This window comes from Marmota flaviventris, chromosome 4, assembly GCF_047511675.1.
Source record: "Marmota flaviventris isolate mMarFla1 chromosome 4, mMarFla1.hap1, whole genome shotgun sequence".
Taxonomy (NCBI): domain Eukaryota; kingdom Metazoa; phylum Chordata; class Mammalia; order Rodentia; family Sciuridae; genus Marmota; species Marmota flaviventris.
In genome coordinates this window covers 89391077-89411943 of record NC_092501.1, presented here as the reverse complement: position 1 = coordinate 89411943, position 20867 = coordinate 89391077, and the positions used below count along the sequence as shown (strand labels likewise).

Genomic DNA, 20867 nt, shown 5'->3' with positions numbered 1-20867 from the left:
TGACTCACTCATTGAAAAATATTTGACAAAAGCAAAAGTGAAATACCTTTCAGACAGGTAAGAGCTGAAACAATGACAAGCAAGGAATGTCAAAGGAGCTTTTCAGACAGGAGGAGATTTTACCAGATGAAAAGGAGACCTGTAGTGAGCCTGGAAGCTCAGGGTGAGTGAGTGCAGGAGGCCTCCAGGTTGTGTTGAAAATATCTGGGAAGGACAACTGGCCTTGCAGAGAAAAGGCTGACCCTCCTCCCCCGCCACCCCCGCAAGAACATAGGCAAAGGACTTGAGTAGACACTTCTTAGAAGGGTCCCCAGTGACCCATCGCACAGACAGAGGGGCCAGACCCACCAATCTTGGGCACTTCCACTCCTGTACCCCGCGCACTTAGGGCGCCAACCACCATGGAGGAGCCTGTGCACTGCTGGTCCCTGCCTCACCGGTGGACCTGAAAATGTCTGCTGAGTACATAAGCCAGACAGAAAGATGCTGCAATATCACTTATTGAGGCCCCTGAGCAGATGGTCTGGCAGTAGCAGAGAGCAGACCCTGGGGAGCAGGGCAATGGGAGTCACTGCTTGAGGGGCACAGTGTCTGTTGGTGAAGACAGAAGCCTCCAGAAAGACATGGCTGTGGCTGCACAACAGCTTCCTGTACTTGATGCACATGGGTATTGTGGTAAAATTTTTATCTTTACTTTAACACAACAAAAATATTTTTTCAAAAAGCATTTGTTTAATAAACAAAAATGAATAAATAAAAAATAGAAAAATGGGCTGGGGAAGTGGCCCAGTGGTTGTGATCCTGGGTTCAATCTTTGGTACAAAAAAAAAAAAAAAGTTGGATTTCAACTCTGCTTGTTTTACATATTTTTAAGTTAATTTTTTGTTTTAACTAGTTATACATGACAGTAGAATGCATTTATGCACTTTGATATATCATACAGAGATGGGATATAATTTCTCATTTTAAAATGACGAAAATTATCTAAAGGCATGGAAGATAAACTGTTCCAATTTTCATTTACTATAACAACAATAAGGACCAAATTTTAAATTAGTGTATTTAACTATGATTGGCATTAATGATTTAAAAATTGGCACATTAGGTGATAATTGATAAGGCAAGATCAGTGTTCAGAAAAATATTTCTGAGTTGAGTTTCTGGGGTCAGAATGGCAAATTCAACTCTAGCTCTGTTATTAGTTGTGTGACGTTGGGAAATCACTTAAATCCACTTTTAGTGTGTTCATTGTAGTAATAATGTATAATGGGTAAAGCTGGATATCACTATCTCAAGATACCTTCAGAAAGAAATATGGAGAATGATTCTGGAGCATCAGAGTTCCTGGAGGCAGGTGGTTCTGGAAATTGGTGGTCCAATCTTTCTGTAGACCTCATAGGAATATTAGTTTGTCCTTTGTGCTTCAGCAAGTTTTATACTTGTTGTTAGTAGGGTAAAACATTTATTCTGTTTTATATTGATCAAATATATTAATGAAAACATTCTTCCAGGCAACCATTTTAAAACCAAGATTTAAAAATTAGTTTATTTACATGGATGAGGGGAGTAAACATCTTGAAAAAGTGAGAAAAGTAAACCATGTTTTCCCTGAAAAGGTAAACTCCAAAAAACAGTATAATTAGCAAAAAAAAAAGGCAAATTGACATGCATTTTTAAAGAATACTTTATCGAATATTAGTAAGTTGTGTGTGCGATCGAGTGGTACACAGACATGATCCTATCTTGCAAGTGATTAATCACCAGAAAACTAATTTGATAACTAATCCCATCTTCAATCCTTCATTTTTTATCTATTTTCCCCTCTGTGTTTCTCCATTTAATACTGCAAATTACTTCTCAATATTCTAAGCTCTGGCTTTAGGACTTTTCCTTGGGTTGGTAAAGACTTTTCCTTGAATTGGGAAATCCATAGAATTTCTGATTTTCCAAAATACATTTTTATCAAAGAAGTTCTGTGCTTTTTTATGGTCTTCACTTATAAACCTCAAGTAGTTTTCTTTTCCAAAACTTGCCCTTCCTTCATAGTATGATCTGAATACCAACTTGTCCAAATCTGTTCCATTGGGTGTGCCATTTCTATGACTTGATCTCCTGAAGATCTTCTAACAAAAACTTTATTTTAAAAATAAAAAAACATACATAAAGCACTTATTGTTATGATAAAGATTGAAAATTGCATTTGGTAAAGAATAAAAGAGACAATGGCAATACTCTTAATAAATTACTATGTAGAATTTTTAAAAAGAAAAGAATAAAACCTATGAAAATATATGTAGGGACCTGAAGATAAAACACAAGATGATAAATTTATTATCATTGGTACCAATTTTGAGAAAACCAAGTATCATGTGTGGCAGAAAATAATTTGGAACAGTTTAAACAAGCTGGCTCATATTTACATATAAGAAGTCTTCACTATGGTTAGAGCCTACATCAGTTGTTGTCAAAGAATTTGCCGGATACTAGTGCTTTGGAACTCAAAAGTTGGATTTTAAACAAATATCCAGATGATTGTATCGCAACAGTATGTTTCAGAGTAATTTTCCTGTTTGCCTGAATGTAATTCAGGTTCATTGTTACAATGTTTGACTCCAGATTGTAGATGTCTCTATTCTAGAACATTTAAAATTCAGCCCTTTCAAACTTGTTCCCTATTTTAAGATTTATACTAATTGTGCTTGGAACTAGGTTGAAGACAAGTAATGATTAAGGGTGGGGGGAATTAGGATGTAATATGTCTTAAATTATTATCCATTCTTAACTATAGACAATTTATTTGCTATCTTTTATTTGTTATCATAGATATTTAGGATCAAAAACACCATAAAGATATTCTTTCCATTTCTTAAGATAAATTTCATGAATGTATACTACATTCTTAGCAATGATCATCAAAAAGTTAAAAGAGTTAAAAGACACAAAACTAATAACCTCTATAGGGGAGTGCTTAAATATGATAAAGTCACTGGGATGGGGAAACATTCAATATAAATCATATTTTAAAGGCACATTTAAAGATGTGAAAAATGGTCATGACACTGATCAGCTAAGGCAAAAAAAGAAAATTGTTTAGCATAAAGTTTTCTTATGCCTAGTACAGGCAGAGATGAGATAATATTTTTTGGAGCAAATTCAGATTCATTAATGCAAGATACTATCTACTTCTCGTTTCTAGAGCTTGTGAGACTAGAATACCAGTACTTTTGAATTTGTCTTAACAAACATCTGATTCTGACACTTAAAAGGTGAAGCTAGAGGCTGAGCATGGTGGCACACACCTGTAATCCCAGCAGCTCAGGAGGCTGAGGCAGTAAGATTGTGAGTTCAAAGCCAGCCTCAGCAACCTAGCAATGCCTTAAGCAACTCAGTGAGACCCTGTTTCTAATAAAATACAAAAAAGGGCTGGAGATGTGGCTCAGTGTTTAAGTGCCCCAGAAACAGACCTGGTACCAAAAAAGGAAAAAAAAAGGAGAAGCTAGAGAAAACCATAAATGGATAAATGCTTTGAAAGTTTTATAGAAAATTCTACCCATGCAAACAGAACCCAAGTGTCCCTCTTTCTTAGTGAGTTTCAGACATAGCCGACTTCCTTATAAAATAGCTCATCATGTACTTTGGCAGAACCACACAAAACTCCCAAACCAACCTGGCACTGCTGTTGCTATTTTCAAATTGAAATCCAGAGTATCCCAAGAATCAGGATCCAAGGAAAAGGTCACGAAATCTCTGAGATGTAGTTTATAGAAATCTGAATCAGCATCTTGTGAAGAGTTCCAGAAAAATTTCAATGGTAAATGAGAAACAACATTTAACTATTGCTTCTTCTCGCACTCACTTTATGAACAAAGTAACAGCCAGTAACAGGGATATTAAATTTCTGAATCTGATATTCTAAACTTCTCTTGGACACAAGCAAGCACAGAAGGGCATACATTTCAAGGCAATTACACATATTTATAGGACACAGCGTTATAACAGACTCATCTTAATGGTACTTCTGAGATAACAATTAACTTCTAGCATAGAGGTGGTCCATCAGTGGTGGGAAAAGACCTATTGCTTTGAGGGTGAAAATAATTTTGCAGTTCAAGTTTGTGAAGGATGGCATTTCTTCTTCCATTATATTCAGTTAAATCAGTGTGCTGCAGTATTTTTTTTAATGGCTTCCTCATGATAATGTTGTGGTTACTTTAGCAAGGGGTGGAAAACTTGTAAATGTAATTGCCCTAATCACAGGATGAATAGGACCTAAATATATGTAGAGAAGTTAAAAATTATTTTCCTTCTTAACACAAAAAGCACATCTGAACAGCAATCCAGTGTAGATTTTAGAAAAATAAGTGGGAAAAAGATTTTTAAGTGGCAAGAGTATGAAATGATTTATTGAGCACTAATTTTGTGGTTTGGTCAGATGTGAATTCAGGGGAAAGAGAGCAAAATACTGTGGATCAGGAGAAATGTGTCATCAAATAAACATAAATCTCAAGAGAACACCCTGTGGTTATAAAGGTGTGGTACTGTCAATTATCCTCTCAAGCTGGCACATTGTTTGGGGGTGATACCTAAATACCAGGTTGTTATTGAAATAAGCCAAGGGGCTAGCTTCATTTGGTAAACTCTTTTATGATTGTAGTCAAAATAAATCATGCCAAATTACCACCATCACAATAATGGCAGTTTTCTCGGAGAATAAACTTCCCTTTTCCACTCTATATTGCAAGTAATATTTGATCATATTTGTCCCATATCTGCCAAATTTCTGCACATTTCCTAATGTTTACTGCCATCAGGGGTTAGTATTGTGTATTGCCTATGGTATGGAAAGTCTATATTCTTTATTGTGTTGATGAGAGTGCTTGTATAGGGAAGAGGAGGATCAGAAAACCCAGAGATGTTTCTACAGTAACTTAACATTTATACACTCCAAATAATTTGGGACTTGTTACACTCTATATTTGACCTCACCTTGCATTTCATCTATGCTTCTGATTAAAAAAAATGAGACAAGCCAAAATAAGACACTAAAATGTTATAAATAGTAACTTATGGTTGCAAACCTTCAAGTTGACTCTCTTAAGGGTATATTATCATTTTGAAGTTTTTTTTAACCTCTTCTAATGCTATTAGTATCTAGGGACATGCAATCTCATGAGCACACATAGAAGGGAGCTTTGACCCACTTGGTCCTCGATTAGCCCTGCTAACACTTAGGAATAATTGACAGGTCATGGCATCTCCACTCACCTTGCAGCATGTTTCCCCAAGTGTCTGATTATGGCACTTGAGATCTGTGCCCTTGGAGAAAGCAGAACCAGCAACAACTCCCATGAAGCTCAGCAAGTTCTTCATGCTAACAACGCTTTGGATTCTCATTCTTTCAGGCGGTATTGATTCTCTGAGGCTCACTGGCCTTTCCTTAGGGCTTTGGACAGCAGTGGTTTCCCAGTACCATTTGTTGAAGATGCTATCTTTTCTCCAGTGCATGTTTTTGGCATTTTTGTCTAATGTAAGATAATTGTAATTTTGTGGGTTAGTCTCTGTGTCCTCTATTCTGTATTCTTGGTCTACCAGCCTGTTTTGGTGCCAATACCATGCTGTATTTGTTACTATTGCTCTGTAGTATAGTTTAAGGTCTAGTATAGCAATACCACCTGCTTCACTCTTCCTGCTTAGAATTGCTTTAGCTATTCTGGGTCTCTTATTTTTCCAGATGAATTTCATGATTGCTTTTTCTATTTCTATGAGGAATGCCATTGGGATTTTGATTGGAATTGCATTAAACCTGTATAGTGTTTTTGGTAGTATGGTCATTTTGATAATATTAATTTTGCCTATCCATGAGCAAGGTAGATCTTTCCATCTTCTAAGGTCTTCTTTGATTTCTCTCTTTAGGGTTCTGTAGATTTCATTATATAGATCTTTCACCACTTTTGTTAAGTTGATTCTAAAAGATCTTCTTCTTCTTTTTTTTTTTTTTTTTTTTTGAGGATAATGAGAATGGGGTAGTTTTCTTCATTTCCTTCTCAGAGGATTTGTCACTGATATACAGAAATGCCTTTGATTTTTATGTTGCTGATTTTATATCCTGCTACTTTGCTGAATTCATTTACTATTTCTAGAAGTTTTATGGTGGAGATTTTAGGTCTTCTAGGTATAGAATCATAAGGTCAGCAAATAGTGCTAGTATAAGTTCTTCTTTTCCTATACTTATTCCTTTAATTTCTTTTGTCTAATTGCTCTGGCCAGTGTTTCAAAACTATGTTGAATAGAAGTGGTTAGAGAGGGCATCCCTGACTCGTTTCAGATTTTAGAGGGAATGCCTTCAATTTTTCTCTGTTTAGAATGATGTTGGCCTGAGGCTTAGTGTAGATAGCCTTTACAATGTTGAGTCATGTTCCTGTTATCCCTAGTTTTTCTAGTGTTTTGAACATAAAGGGGTGCTGTATTTTTTCAAATGCTTTTTCTGTGTTTATCGAGATGATCATATGATTCTTATCTTTAAGTCTATTGATGTGATGAATTACATTTATTAATTTTCTTATGTTGAACCAACTTTGCATCCCTGGGATGAATCCTAGTTGATCATGGTGCACAGCAGTTTTGACATGTTTTTGTATTTGATTTACCAGAATTTTATTGAGGATTTTTGAATCTATGTTCATTATATATATTGGTCTGAAGTTTTCTTTCTTTGAAGTGTCTTTGTCTGGTTTTGGAATTAGGGTGATATTAGCCTCATAGAATGAGTTTGGAAGTACTCCCTCTTTTTCTATTTCCTAAAATAAATTGAAGAGTATTGGTATTAGTTCTTCTTTAAAGGTTTTCTAGAACTCAGTTGTGTATCCATCTGGTCCTGTACTTTTCTTGGTTTGTAGTCTTTTGATGGCTTCTTCTATTTCCTCACTTGATATTGGTCTGTTTAAGTTGTGTATATCTTTCTGACTCAATCTGGGCAAATCATATGACTTAAAAATTTATCGATGCCTTCACTGTCTTGTATTTTATTATAGTATAAGTTTCCCAAATGATTTCTAATTATCTTCTGTATTTCTGTAGTTTCTGTTGTGATATTGCTTTTTTCATCATGTATGCTGTTAATTTGAGTTCTCTCTCTCTCCTTCTTTTCATTAGCATGAATAAGAGTTTGTTAATTTTATTTATTTTTCAAAGAACCAATTTTTAGTTTTGTCTGCTTTTTTCTTCAATTGTTTCTTTTGTTTTGATTTCATTGATTTCAACTCCAATTTTAATTATTTCTTGCCTTCTACTGCTTTTGCTGCTGATTTGTTCTTCTTTTCCAAGGGCCTTGAGATGTAGTGGGAGGTCATTTATTTGTTGACTTTTTTCAATATGTTATGTCTGTATTCTCATTTACCTCTAAGAATTTTTTTAATCTCCTCCTTGATGTCTTCTGTAACCCATGTTCATTCAGTAGCATATTGTTCAGTCTTCATGTGATGTGGAATTTTTTATTTTTATTTTGTTGTTGATTTCCAATTTCATTACATTATGATATGATAAAATGCATGGTAGTGTCTCTACTCCTTTGTATTTGCTAAGAGTTGCCCAGTGGCATAATATATGGTCTATTTTTGAGAAGGATCCATGTGCTGCTGAAAAGAAAGTGTATCCACCTGATGCTGGTTGATATATTCTATATATTTCAGTTAAGTCTAAGTTATTGATTGTGTTATTGAGCTCTATGGATTTTTTATTCAACTTTTGTTTGGAAGATCTGTCCAGTGGTGAGAGAGGTGTGTTAAAGTCACCCAACATTATTTTGTTGTGGTCAATTTGACTCTTGAACTTGAGAAGAGTTTATTTGATGAACATAGCCACACCATTGTTTGGGACATATATATTTATTTATGATTGTTATGTCTTGTTGGTGTGTGGTTCCCTTGAGCAGTATGAAATGTCCATCTTTATCCCTTTTAATTAACTTTGGCTTGAAGTCTACTTTATTTGATATGAATATGGAGACCCTGCTTGCTTCTGCAGTCCATGTGAGTGGTATGATTTTTCCCAACCTTTCACCTTCAGTCTGAGTATGTCTTTTCCTATCAAAGGAGTCTCCTATAGGCAGAATATTATTGAATTTTTAAAAATCCAACCTGCTAGCCTATGTCTTTTGATTGGTGAGTTTAATTCATTAACATTTAGGGTTACTATTGAGACATGGTTTGTATTTCCAGCTATATATATATATATATATATATATATATATATATATATATATTTGTTATTTAACTTGACTTGGTTTTCATCTTTGATTAGTTTTTCTTTTTAGTGTACTACCTCCCCCTGTTGGTTATCTTTGTTGTTTTTCATTTCCTCTTCATGAAATATTTTGCCAAGGATGTTTGTTGTGCCAGTTTTCTAGCTGTAAATTATTTTAACTTTTGTTTATAGTGGAAAGTTTTTATTTCATCTTGAAATCTGAAGCTTAGTTTTGGTGGATACAAGATTCTTGGCTAGAACCCATTATCTTTCAGAGTTTGAAATATGTTGTTCCAGGATCTTCTAGCTTTCAGAGTCTGTGTTGAAAAATCTGCTGTTATCCTAATTTGTTTACCCCTATATATAACCTGATTCCTTCTCTTGTGGCTTTTAAAATTCTCTCCTTATTCTGTATCTTGGGCATTTTCATTATGATGTGTCTTGATGTAGATCCATTGTGCTTTTGCACATTTGGCATCCTATAGGTTTCTTCAATTTGAATTTCCACTTCATTCTTCATGTCTGGAAAGTTTTCTGATATTATTTAATTGAACAGATTTCTCATTCCTCTATGCCTTTCTCTATCCCAATAACTCTTAAATTAGGTCTTTTTATGCTATCTCATATTTCTTGGATGTTCTGCTCATGGTTTCTTATCATTTTCACTGTACTGTCTAAGTTCTTTTCAAGATTATATACATTGTCTTCATTGTCTGATGTCCTATATTCTAAGTTGTCTATTCTGCTGGTGATGCTTTCATTTATGTTTTAAATTTTATTATTTCTTTCATTTCAAGGATTTCTGTTTGTTTGTTTGCTTTTTATAACCTCTGTCTCACTGTAGAGGTGATCTTTTGCTTCTTGGATTTGTTTATGTAACTCATTGTCAAAGTGATCTTTCACTGTCTGTATTGTTTTCTGATGTCCTGTTTGAGATTCCAAAACATGTAATTCATGTAAATCCTGAAATCTCTCTCTGTCATTTTTTCTGCTGTTTCTGTTAATTCTTCTAATGTGTGTTGTCTTGAATTGTTTGTGGTACTTTCTTCCCTTTTTCTTTTCATGATGCTCGTGGTTTTTTTCCCACTCTGTGGGACTGGTGTGTTATTGTTTTTACCCTATAGATTTGTAGTGCTCTTATATAGAGTCAAGATCCTTTTGTGTGTGTGTGTGTGTGTATGTGGGGAAGGAGAATGTTGACAGTCCCCAACACCAACCATACATCACCTATGAGTAAATTATTATTATTAAGACATTTATAGTTAGTCTCAATGTCTAGAAATGTTGGATTCAATTATTATTTAAAATATAATCAGTAGTTTCATAAAAGTTGTACTATTTCTGGTGGCAGATAGAGAACTGGGGGTCAGATATATGATGTTATATTAAGGAGGAAAGATGTGAGGGTATGCGGTTAATATAACTTAGGAAATTTGGAGGAGAACTCTAATAAAGATGGTTAGTAGCAAGGGAATAGACAGGAGGTCATGTAAGGCAGACAAGTACATGGGAGGACAGTAGAATGCATAAAAACAAACACATATATGTATTTTAAAAATTACTCAAAGTAAAAATAGTAAAAATTAGGAGGTTGAATGAGGAAGAGAGGGAGGAAGAAAAATAAAAAGGAAATAAAGAAAGAGAAAAAAGAGGGAGAAAAAAGGGGGGCTTATGCAATTTCTCTATATTATATTATTCTGGTGTCTCATTTCTTAAAATTCTATTATATGCAAATTTCTTGGTTTCACATATGTTGGGGTTGTGAGGGCCAGAGGAGGAAGGGTAGAGGAGAAAGGAAGGGGATAAAGTGGAAGAGAAGAAAACAAACAAACAAAATACCACACAAAAACAAACAAACAAACAACATCAACAACAAAAATACTCCTACAGTCCCATTTTCTTCTTTTCTCTTCCAGTAGGTGGAGTTGTGTATTCCAAGCTTGAGTCTCTGCCCTCAGGGTGGTGTAAGTAACCAATGTGAGAAGACTAGAGCTCTCCCTCTCTTGTCTGGAGCTTCCCTAATGTTGGTCACTCTGAATTGCTCCAGGTTTTTAGACCCCTCCCCTCGCTTGCTTATCAGGTCTCAGCTGCAGGACCTCTGGCCCCTCGGATTGCACCAGGTGGGTAACGCCCTTGTCGCACTGCACTCCTGTTCAACTGAGAGCTGTTTTTGTGCTGGATAGTCACTGTGCCTGGTTATCACAGTTGGGGCAAGGGGGAGTTGGAAATCAGGTACCTGTTCAGTCGCAGATCCACGCTGATAGCCACACCCACCAAAAGATGGCAAGAAAGATTTTCCAAGATGGAGTCCATCTGTTTTCCCATCAGGGTGTCTGGTGATGTGGTGGGGAGCTGGGATGTCCTTGTGCTGTGGTTAGAATGTGGTCCGGTGACCTGTGAGGGAGCGGAGCCAAGTCTGGAGTTCTGCTGCTCTGTCCAGGTGCTGATTTGGTGTTTTTGCTTCACTGCTTAAGAGTCCTGTGGGTGCTCAAACTGTGGGCTTTGAGAGGGGAGTCTGGAGTCTTACCAGACACAGAGGCTCTGAGTTCTGCTGGTGCTCGCAGCCCTGGTGGATTCTGGGAAAATCCGCTGTATGGGGTCCTGTCACACACTCTGAGATGTTGTATTTCGTCAAGGCAAGACCCCATGGAGAAGCTGCCTGATAGTTTTCTCAGATTCATGCACAGAGCAGCTAGAAATGGTATCTCCTCTAGTCTGCCATCTTGGATCCGCCACTTGGGGCTAGTTTTTAATGTAATAGTTTAGGTATGAGATGTCCCCTAAAAGCACATATTTGAGACAATGTAAGAATTTTCAGAGTGAAATAATCAGATTGTGAGAGTTGTAACTTATTCAGTGATTTAATCACTCATGGATGAACTGGGCAGTAACTGTAGGTAGACAGGGTATAGCTAGAGGCCATGCTCATGAGATTTGTGTTTTACCCCTGGTGAACATAACTCTATCTCTGCTTTTTTATTTCATGTCCTGAGTTGATTTCCTCTGCCATGCCTTCCTCCCTTGGGTCCAGAGCTATGGAATCAGATGACCACTGAAGGAAACTTCTTAAAATATCAAACCCAAATAAATGTTCTTCCTTTACATTGTTCTTGTCAGTTTTTCTGGTCACAACAATAAAAGTGTACAAAAATTGTCACCTTTGTGTAAACTGCCTCTCTTTTTTGACCCCATAATTATTTTGTTCAGCTTCTGGTAAGTGTCAATGGAGACACATGGTGTCAGAAATGATTTTTCTAGAAGCAATGTCTTAGCTGAGACTTAAAGAATGGTGTTTCCAGCTAAAGGGAAATAAAGGATGAGAGCATAAAAGGCTACAGTAGCAAGAGGGGAAGGAAACTATTAAAGGGGGTCTGTATTTGTCTAAAGATACAGGGATGAGGGGTAATGCCAGAGGAAAAGGCAGCTAGGTATTTTGTTTGGAATATACAGATAGTAGAATCCACCAGATTTGTCAACACTAAGGAGAATCTCTGTGGTAGAATCACTTAGCATGAAAAATACCTGGTTTTTATTTCAACAACAGAAATGGAAAAAAAAAATTAAGAGGAAATAATACAAAAAAACAAGAGGAAATACATCAGTAGTACACATAAGTAACTTTGGATTTGCCACTCATAACCACTGCTTTAGAAAATAATTTTTGGTTCTCTACAAAATATAATACTGAATTTAAAGTGATGGGAAAACTAAAATATATATAATATAATATCATTGACAGGGCTACCTGGCTGCCAAGAAAGGAGCTGGCTTACTGGTCTTCCATGAAGTTACAGCAGAGGGATGGAGTGGTAGAGTGGCAGACTGGGTGGGTCAGAGCACCAGGGTGAGCACAGCGTATGGCTACATGGATCACTTCATGCAGGTGTGGCAGATGGAAGTGCTGTGAGCCAAAGCATGCCAAGAAATCAGGCGGTGGCCATCTTTTGGCACAGTCCGGATGCCTGTTGCAGAACCCTGTTGCATGTGGTGCTGTATCCCAGAATCTGCAAGTATGAACCATTCAATTACCTCAACCTCCTGCTTCCTGACCTGTGATGAGAAAATGGCAGTGGGATAAAAAGGAATGAAAGTTGGACTCAAAGTTGACCAATCGTGTTAGCACTTTTCCAAAACTTTATTAGCATAAGTTTGTACCGGTAGCCTTTTTACTTTCTTGAAACACTGATTAGCATAATTTTGGACCAACAGCAGTGACCCCAGTGCTACATAAAGCCATAGACCAGCATACTTAGATGAAGATTTTGCTATCAGGCCCCTCTCACATTGCAAGAGTTCTGCTCCTGTCACTATTCTTCAATAAATCCTACTCTTTCACTCATCCATCCTGGTCTGTGGGTTTTATTCTTCAAATTCACAAGTCAAGAACCCAGCAATAAGAAAAAACTGATGGTGAGCTGCTGGGCTCTTCTGCAACACAGAAGGGTCTCGCCCACCATCAAGAGTTGCAACACTTCTTAGCTGCAGAAGACTGCAACTTACACAGACTCCACCTGAAAGCAGAGCAGAGAAACTCCAGTCTCACCAGCCACCAGAAGCAGGAATTGAGTTTCACCTCAAAACTTTGGTTTCAATATGTTGTCTGATTTTTTTTACAACAATCTTGATTACATTATTTATTAAGGGAACTACATATGGTATTACAGAAAGTACAACATATATTCAATGCAATTACTCACAAGAATGGTTGTCATACTAGAAGTAAAATTATTTTTTTTCAGAAATGTGTTATCCATGTTTCCCAGTCTTGACTTGAGCACCTGGGCTCCAGCAACATTTTTGTCTTAATCTCTAAGATACTGGGATTATACTTGTGCTTAGCTCTCCAGATCTCCACTAAAGATATTAAAACATTGCAAAAAACTCACAACCTAATAATAAAGTGAATCTTTGAAATGAGTCATAATTCCAGTTGGGGAAACCAAACATAAAAATTACTGAGACAAAGATTATAGTTTAAAAACATATTGCTTATAAATTTCTTTTTGTTAAAAGATGGATGCTAACATAGTCATTGTTTTTTCTCTGTGTATGTGTTTAATCTTCCAAATTTTGGGGAAAAAAGATTAGGTATAGGAACTTGTATTGCAAATTTTACCTCATTTAAGTATCCTTGCACCATTCATCTCTCCAGTTTTAGGTGGAGGAGAATCTTTCACTTCAATGGTAGTCTGTATGGCTTTGGAAAGAAGTTGTTAAATATGAATACACACAACATGCAGTTAATAATTCAATAAAAGTAACAAGTGCAATTACCTCCCAGTAAGCATGTATCTCATGATGCTAAAAAGAAAAGGGATATAATCAGAATGAATGGGACAAAACCAAACATACATTCCTGCTGAATTAGTATGGAGCTGAATCACTGTGCTTAATTTGACAATTATTACTTTAGTTTTTGCTCCTTTGTGGGTTAGTACAGTCACACAACTGAAAGGTACTGAAGAACACCAGAAATATAGGTTTCACAAAATATTCAGGTAAGTTTCCAAAAGTTAAATTTTGGTTCCAATGACCACAAATAAGACAGGAGCCGCACATGGTGGCATACACCTGCAATCTCAGCAACACAAGAGGCAGAGGCAGGAGGATTGTGAGTTTCAAGCCAGCCTCAGCTACTTAGCAAGGCTCAAAGCAAATCAGTAAAACCCTATCTCTAACTAGAATACAAAAAAGTGCTGGGGATGAGGCTCAGTGGGTAAGCATATGATGGTACCTGATGATGATGATGATGATGATTATGATGATCTAATGTATTACAAAAACAAAAATTATCATGCTTAAGGAACAACATGGGTGTTCAAAACTCCTTAAAATATTCTGATTAGAAAATGAGTACTTTGGTATATCTTATTAGTCTTTCAAGAATTTTCATGAAATGACTATCTCATCAAAATATTAGTTCTCTGGGCTGGGGTTGTAGCTTAGTGGTTGAGCACTTGCCTTGCATGCATGAGGCACTAGGTTCAATCCTTAGCACCACATAAAATAAATAAATAAAACAAAGATTTTGTGTCACAACTAAAAACAAATTTAAACAAAACATTAGATCTTTCAAAGATGAGAATGTGGCTTCCTAAAAAATAGTGTATTCCCAGCATGCCCAAGACCATAAGTTCAATCCTCAGAACTACCCTCCCCCCGCGCAAAAAAAAAAATTATCTATCCTTCTGAAACCAGATGTATATAATTTGAACACTTAATACCAATGCAATAAGCATGACCCCTTCCTGGAAATTATGAAAAGGATAATTGACTAGCTGGCAAAATAGCCAAATTGTCCCCTTTCCCTCTGCTTCCAATAATCTCTTAATGAGTAATAGGTTTTCCTTTGGTTTGAATGAAACATAATGAAGCCAGCTAAAATGCAATCTCTAAAATCTTCCTTTCCTTCCTAATTTTCTATCCTTCTACCTTAGAAAAGCCAACCCCTAGATCTGTGGTCTTTATGCTTTGCATCCTGCTTTTTTCATCTGGTTTAATCTCAATAAGTACTTACATATAATTCAGTAATATTGTCTTAGAATTGTAATTTTTTTTATCTCCAATATTTTTGTGCTTCAACCTTGTCAAGTGACATGATCTGAATAAAAGCAGGATTTATGCTTTGTTTTGACTGGCATAGTCCTGAACTATAATCAATGGCTCCTCCTCACTGAGATTTGCCTAAGGGGAAATCATTCCCTTGTCATCCAGTTTCATAAAACAAACACCACAGGAGATAAAGGGAGAAACAGACCCCAAATAAAGTTAGTACAGGTAACTTCAGTACAACAGATGAATCAGTAACTAGCAAGAGAGTTAAATTACACTATAGATCAAATGGACTTAACAGATGGCTATATAGAATATTCCATGTGTTTTAGTCACCTTTTCCACTACTGTGAGTAAAAGAAAAGTTTTAGAAGGGGAAAAGTTTATTTGGGGGCCTCATAGTTTCAGACACCCCAGTCCATAAATAGCCAGCTCCATTTCTTGGCCAAAGTGAGGCAGAATATTGTGGTGAAAGAATGTAGCAGTGGGAAGCAGCTCAAGACCATCACACCAGGAAACAGAGAGAGGGCTCCACTCATGAAGAATAAAATATATATACCCCAAAGCACACTGCCAGTGACCAGCTTCCCCCATCAAACCCTACCAGCCAACAGTCACCACTCAGTGAATCCCTATCAGGGCACTAATTTACTGATTGGTTAAGGCTCTCATAACCCAATCGTTTCACCTCTAAACCTTCTTACATTGTCTCACACATGAGCTTTTGGGGGACCCCTCACATCTAAACTATAATACCATGCACAAACTCCAGTATACACAGTCTTTTTATCAGCTTATGGAACTTAAAAAAAAAGATATAGTATAAAAAGTTAAATTATCTGATTAGACAAGAAAATCTTAAAAAAAAAGTGATCAAATCATTTCTTGCATCAGGTTGGACTATAATAGAATAAAACTGAAAACAGTAAGAAAAAAATAGAAACTATAAAATATATGAAATTGAATGATATACTTTTAAACAAAGAGAAAGTCTTTGTTTAAAAGGGAGATTCTGACTATGAGTGCCTTAATTTAAAAAAATTAGAGATTTTTATGTCTGTAATCCCAGCAGCTCAAGAGGCTGAGGCAGGACGATCGAGAGTTCCAATCTAGCCTCAGCAACTTAGTTTTGCACTAAGCAACTCAGCAAGACCCTGTCTTTAAATAAAATTTAAAAAGGGCTGGGGATGTGGCTCAGTGGTTAAGTGCCCCTGGGTTCAATTACTGGCATCAAACAAGAAATCAACCCTTAAATTAGTAAACATAAGGAAACAGTAAAGATCAGAATTAATTAAATGACTAAAAAACAATGCAAAGGATCAATTAGAAAAAAAGTTAGCTATTTGAAAAGATAAACAAAACTGACAAATCATCAGTCAAATTTACAAAAAGAAAGAGAATACCTAAATTTATGAAACTATATCCAAATAAAGCATGCAGTAACAGATAACCACTGAAATGCAGTTGATCATTAGAAACTATTTTGAAAAATTATATTTCAATAAGTTGGAAAATATAAAAGAAATGAACAAATTTTTAGACATGAGACCCACCACAATAGAATTGAGAGGCTTTAATAAAACCCCCACAAAATAAATAATAAGCAGTTTGATAAAATGTTAACCCCCAACCCCCACACAATAGTATTGGATATATTTACTGATGAATTTTTAAAGACATTTAAATTAGAACTAACATTATTGCTTTTCAAAATATTCTATATAATAAAAATGGAAGGAACATTTTCAAACTCATTCAATAAAGCCAGTATTACCTTGTCACAAAAACCTGATAAGAACACACATATACACACATGGAAACAATACACTAGGCTAATATTTTCAGTGAGCATAGATATAAAAATCTATAATAAAATAGTTAAAAATTTGATCTAACAACACTTTGTAAATCAATTTAGTTTTATCCAAGGAATACAAGGATGGTTCAACATAAGGAGATCTAAATGTAATAAAACACATAAACAAAATCATGGATTAAAAAAACTCACAGCTGCATCTCAATAGGTGCAAAAAGTGCTTTTGGTATAATTTAACATTTGTTCATGGTAAGAGAACCAAGCTAATTAGGTGTAGATTGATCTTATATTAATAAAATAAGGACTATAAGTAACAAAGCCCTAGTGATCATCATACATTACAGGGGAAATTTGAACAAACTTCCTTCAAAATCGGGAAAAAATACAGGATAGCCAAAATCACTAACCAATATGATACTTTAAATTTTAGATAGAGCAATCAGGAAAGAGAAAGCAATATATGGGATACAAATAGGAAAGGAAAAAGTTAAATTATACTTTTTCAGAGTATATAATTTTATACTTGGAAGACCCTACAGACTTCACCAAATGACTATTAGAACAAATTTAGCAAAGCAACAGGAAACAAAAATCAACTTAGTAAAATCAGTAGTTTTTTCAAACACACTAAAAAGAAGTTTGCTGTGAATGAATTTAAGAACATAATTTCATTTACAACAGCCTTAAAACAAGTAAAATGCCAAGGAACAGATATAACCAGGTAGGTAAAAGAACTCTGTAATGAAAGCTACAAAATAGTAAAAAAAAAAAAAAAAATTAAAGCAACCACTGAGAGATTGAAGGGCCTCCCTTGTGCATAGACTGGTAGAATTGATATTCTCAAAATGGCCACATTACTGAAAGTAATCTACAAATTCAACACAGTCTCTATCAAAATACCTTTCTCCACAGAACTAAAAAACAAAAAAAAAAACAAAAACAAAACAAACAAACAAACAAAAAACAATTCTAACTTCATATGGAAGTAGATCATCCCCAAGGTCAAAATAATCCTGAGTAAGTGCTGGAGGCATTATAATATCCAAATTTAAAACTTTATTCAGAGTCATAGTAACAACAATAACAACAACAAAATGGTGCTGGCATGAAAACAGACATGTAGACCAATGGATTAACATAGTGAACCCAAAATAAAAACATGTACCTATAGACATCTATTCTCAACCAAAGCACCAAAAATACATGTTGATGAAAAAAAAGAGACTCTTCAGTGAATGCTCCTGGGAAAACTGAATATCTACATTTTAAAAATTGAAATGATTACTATATCTCCCTCTGTACAGAAATCATCTCAAAATACATGAAAGGCTTTAATGTAGGATCTGTAACTGTAAAGATATTAAAATAATACACAGGTAAATATGCAAGATAAAGACAAAGTTAATAATTTCCTAAATAGACCCCAATAATTCAATAATCAAAAGAAAGAAATGAAAAATTAAAAAGCTTCTGCACAGCAAAGGAAAAAATCTACAGAATGAGATAAAATCTTGCTAGATATTCATTTGAGGGAAGATAAATATGAAGCATATGTGAAGAAGTCAAGATAGTTAACATCAAGAGAACAAGTATTTCAATCAATAGATGGGAACATGATCTAAATAGAAACTTCCCAATAGAAGTAGAAATGGCTAATAAATATATCTTAAAAATATCTTTAACCATCATGGAAATGCAAATTTCACTGTGATTCCACCTAACTGCAGTCAGAATAGGTATTATTGGAAGAAAATATCAAAGCCTAGTGAGTATGTGGAGAACGACAAACCTTTGTATACCATTTGTGGTGATGGAAATAGCACAGCCACTATGAACATAGTATGGTGGTCTCTCAACAAACTAAAAATAGAGCTACCAAATGATACAGCCATGTTACTACAGGGTACATACGTGAAGGATATGCTGTCAACTTATAAAACTATGATTCCATTTCAATCTTTATTGTGGCACTATTTATCACAACCAAGGTCTGCAATTAGCATTGGTATCCATCAATAGATTCATGGAAAAAGAAAATATGTTATAAATGTACAATGGAATTTATCATTCAGTCAAAAAGAAGAATGAAACCAAGATTTATGAAGAATTGCTTTGTCTATTCTCAGACTTCTATTTTGCCAAAATGAATTTTTAAATTGTTTTTTTTTCTATTTCTAGTTCTACGTAGAGTATCATTGGTATTTTAGTGATGACTGCATTGCATCTGTACAGTGCTTTCAGTAGTATGGCCATTTTCACAATATTTATAATAATCCTAGAACATGGGAGGACTTTCACTTTCTAGGGTCTTCAATTTCTTTCCTTAATGATGTATAATTTTTTAATTGTATGAATCTTTTAATTTCTTGGTTATATTAATTCTTTTGATTTATTTTTTTGAAGTTATTATGAATGGGATAGTTTGATTTCAATCACTATCGGCATATAGAGAATCTATGGTATGTGAGTCTGGTATCCTGCTAATTTGCTGAATTCATTTATCAGCTCTATAAGTTGTTTTTGTTAGCTCTAAGGAATGTTTGGGTCTTCCACATAAAAGATTATGTCATCAAGCAAACAGAGGTCATTTGACTTCCTGTTTTCACATTTACATAACTTTAATTTCATTTTCTTGCCCAGTTGCTCAAGAACTATGTTGAATAAAGGTGGTGAGAGTATACAGCTTTGTCTGGTTCCTGATTTTAGAGGAAATGATTTCAGTTTTGCTGCATTTGGTATGATGTTGGCTTTGGGTTTGTCAAATAAAGCTAGTTTCCCTAGCATTATTAACATGAATGGGTGTTGGCTTTTATCACTGACTTCTTTTGCATCAATTGATATGATTCTATAATTCTTGTCTTTAATTCTTCTGTGGTGAATTACATTTCTTAATTTCCCTATGTTGAACCAACCTTGCATCCCTTGGATGAAAACCACTTGATCGTGGAGTTTTATCATCTTGATGTATTTTTTAATGTGGCTGGCTAAATTGTTTAAGGATTTTTGCATTTAAGTTCATGAGTTATATTGGTCTGAGTGTTCATCTGGGATAGGGTTTCTCCACATTGCCCACACTAGTCATAAATTTTCAGATTCAAGAATCCTGTTTCAGCCTCCTGGTACCTGGAATTCAAGCACATATCACTGAATGCATACGCTTGTAATTAAGAAAGAGAAAAGTAAAATGATATAATCATAATTCAAAGCAATACAGCTCAGAACACTAACTAGTTTTACATGGTGACAATTAGCTTGAACTCAGAACATACACTCTCTCTAAAACGAAGAGCTCTTCGTTCTTGAACAAGTTGTTTCTTTTAGGCTCAAGTCTCTCTAAAATAGAAGGATTGTATTGCTTTAGTTTTCCAGGTCATTATAAAGATTTAATGCGATAATACAAAACCATGTTAAGAGAAATAGCAAAGCAATGGGACAACTTGTTCTTTACTGCTGAGCTATATTGGGCTCCCCTACAAACTGCAAGTTGTATATTTTCACACATCTCAACTTTCAGTGTTTTAATTACCAGGAAATGTTCTTTAGACCCATCTTTGGTTAGCATCTGTGCTCCTGTTTGTACTTTAGATTTAAGGTCAAATCAGCTGCTTATTAATTTATAACTTAACTTTTTAATAATGTGTTCTTTCCTGATATTAGAGAATATAATTGTCCCCTTTTGTGAAACTTATCACACCAAGGGCAGGAAATTAGTAAATACCAAAACTTGGCATGAACTACTGTTACCCCTTCTCTAACATATCAAATGGAATGAACAGACCTTGTTAGAATGATGGTTAATATTCATGTTGCTCTCCAAATGGTTTAGAAGACAAAACCTTCTTTCTGCATGAATACCAATGAGTCATGATAATGTTTAGCTTGATTGAATCTAAAGAATGTGCACTAGATTCATAACATTTTGCTACCGGATTCTTTGTGAAGCAGAATTTGAAAATACTCTGAAAACAGTAGGCAAGATGCTAATAGCTTAGGGAATTTTCATCACTATGGAATTTTGGAGGAGTACTGGAAGAGAAAATCATTAGTATGAATTCAAGAATGAATGAGGGGCCTGGGACATGGTTCCTGGGTATGACCCAAGCATGACTCTCCCCCTCCATAAAAAAGAAAATAGAAAAATTAATTTAAGTTCAAGAGAAAAAATCCTCATTTCAAAGACATCATATCTAAGTGACATAATGAAGAGGATCCAATTCTCTTCTTCATTCACTCTATTTTTCAATCCTTACATAATGAT

General features: G+C 35.2%; 1 protein-coding gene across 12 annotated transcripts in view; it reads left to right on the top strand.

Moving 5' to 3' along the window:
• The window catches only part of LOC114097611 (ankyrin repeat domain-containing protein 26), a 101449-nt gene extending 90106 nt beyond the window's left edge, over positions 1-11343 (top strand). For 6 of the 12 annotated variants that reach the window (XR_011707359.1, XR_011707361.1, XR_011707358.1 and 3 more), the window contains one exon: positions 10158-11343. The gene's annotated coding sequence lies outside the window, so the exon portion shown is untranslated. The remainder of the gene's footprint in view (positions 1-10157) is intronic. The other 6 variants (XR_011707366.1, XR_011707363.1, XR_011707360.1 and 3 more) reach the window with 4 other exon arrangements.
• Positions 11344-20867: the final 9524 nt, after the last annotated feature.